This window comes from Gavialis gangeticus, unplaced genomic scaffold, assembly GCF_001723915.1.
Source record: "Gavialis gangeticus isolate Ggan-Ray unplaced genomic scaffold, GavGan_comp1, whole genome shotgun sequence".
Taxonomy (NCBI): domain Eukaryota; kingdom Metazoa; phylum Chordata; order Crocodylia; family Gavialidae; genus Gavialis; species Gavialis gangeticus.
Genome location: NW_017729030.1, coordinates 27583719 through 27585736, shown reverse-complemented (window position 1 = coordinate 27585736; position 2018 = coordinate 27583719). Strand labels below are relative to the sequence as shown.

Genomic DNA, 2018 nt, shown 5'->3' with positions numbered 1-2018 from the left:
TGAGGACTATTTGGGGCCTCCTTTCCTCACTACAGTCATGCCCATGACTCACAGATATCACTCAGTTCCTAGTTACTCCCTTCTATAGGTTTCAGCCTTCTTAACCTTACCCTACAGGTTACTCTGGCTGTAGACTGGTAGCCTAGACTCATTGGCTCTGGTCTGGCCTTTTCAGTTTCAGCCTCTTGATGGTCTCAGGTCACTCCTGTATCCCGCTCTGGTCTCAGGCTCTGGCCCTCTCAGCTTCCGGCCACCTCTGTTGCCCACTCAGGGCTCAGGCCCTAGCCCTCTTGGACTCAGCTTGCTTGTCCCTTGTGCCCCTGCCCGTGGCAGGTTTCAGAACCTAGCATGCCCCTCGAGTACTCCTGTGGCTCCTTCCCTCCCCTGTCAACCACATCCAGTCCTCCAGTACTTAATCAGAACAAAAATGCAAGCCTTTAAGCTGTATACCTAAAAACTCTCCCCAAACTGAGCCAGTAACTTCCTCTACAGGCTGTAAGTCCCACTTAGCCCTTTCCTTGCATTTCTCAGGGACAACGTGGGTGCTTCTCAGTCCCTCTCTGCAGCCACCCTGCTCAGGACCTCCTCCCATTGCTGCCTGCAGAGCCCAACTGACCACCTGCTCTTAGGTACTGGCCTTTTGTGCCTCCAAAACCCCACATCGTCTTGTCAGGTGAGTCTCCAGCCACCCATAGGGGTTTCCATTTTGGCCTGATGGTTGGCCTGCCCTTCTCTGTGGTGGCTTGGCTGAGCTGCTTGTAGCTCTTTACTCCTGGGCAGCATAAATGCCCCTTGTGCCATTTCATGGGTTTCATGGAGACTGACCTCAGGAGTGCTGGCTGGGCGGGGACCTGTTCTGGGGCTGTGGCCGAGATCTTGCAGCAGTGACAGCATGGTCCACAGTGGGGCAGAGCTGCAATTCACTGCCTACATGCCCCTGCCTGGGGTGTGTGGGTAGTGGATTGTGGCTCTTCCCCAGCTCTAGACCACGCTGTCATTTAACTCATGGAAATATGTAGATCTGGAGTTACTTTGTTTTACTGAAAATTGGGGATTTTTTTTATCAGAGAAAACCAGGATCCCTGGTCTCTGGCTTCCTATGTAAGTGCCTTAATCATTCCACTACTGAAGCTAAAATATGGGAGAGCTCTTCTTCCATATTTTTCTGGGACTTATGCTTTGAGAATTGCACACATCGTCAGCCAGGGAGTAGGCTTGCCACACATGGTCAGTCTACGTGTGCATGCTTACCATCCAAAGTCTAAAGCCAGGGCCAAAATAGGCAGCCCCAGTGGCCTAATGGATAAGGCACTGGCCTCCTAAGCCAGGGATTGTGGGTTCAAGTCCCATCTGGGGTAACAGCTAATATCTCAGGTCTTTAAGAAGAGGCTGGATGCCTACCTGGCTGGACTCATTTGAGTCCCATTTCTCTTTTTGGGGTTTTTTGTTGTTCTCCCGCCCTGGCGGGGGGGCGGGCTAGAAGATCTACTAGGTCCCTTCCGACCCTTAATCTATGAATCTATGAAAATGGCAAGGGAGATAACTAGAAAGCTGCCATAAAAGGAAATAGAATTCTGCCTAACTACCAGCGAAACTGGCCCATGAGTGTGTCATGTAAAGCAGACAGACTGCCTTCCCTAGCTGTTGCTGCCCTCTTCATGCTAGTGTTGACCTCCTTAGCATGGCATGAGGACATTTCACAATCTAGCCCTAAGTGTACTTTGAGCTCTTTTTATACAGTAACTTGTTGATAAATGTTGATAGGAGAGAGCAGAATTGAGGAATTTTATTTTTTAACAGGCACAGCAATTTTTTAGAAAGCAAAACCAATATTTTTCCACAAATGTAATCACCATGTCATTTCCCACAAGACAGTGTGCAGCTGTCAGGTGCTACTCAAGCTACTTTTACTCAGTCGAAACCTTATGTAGCTCATTGCCAATCCAGCCAAAAGCCACAAGGACAAAGGAATTTCCTAAATGGATCATGAGAGACATTCATTTAGTCGAGACTTAAGT

At 49.1% G+C, this 2018-nt stretch overlaps 1 non-coding gene across 1 annotated transcript; it reads left to right on the top strand.

Annotated features, from left to right (window-relative positions):
• The first annotated feature begins 1285 nt into the window (after positions 1 to 1285).
• Positions 1286 to 1358, top strand: TRNAR-CCU. Its single transcript has one exon. It is a non-coding gene; the product is annotated as a tRNA-Arg (tRNA).
• Positions 1359 to 2018: the final 660 nt, after the last annotated feature.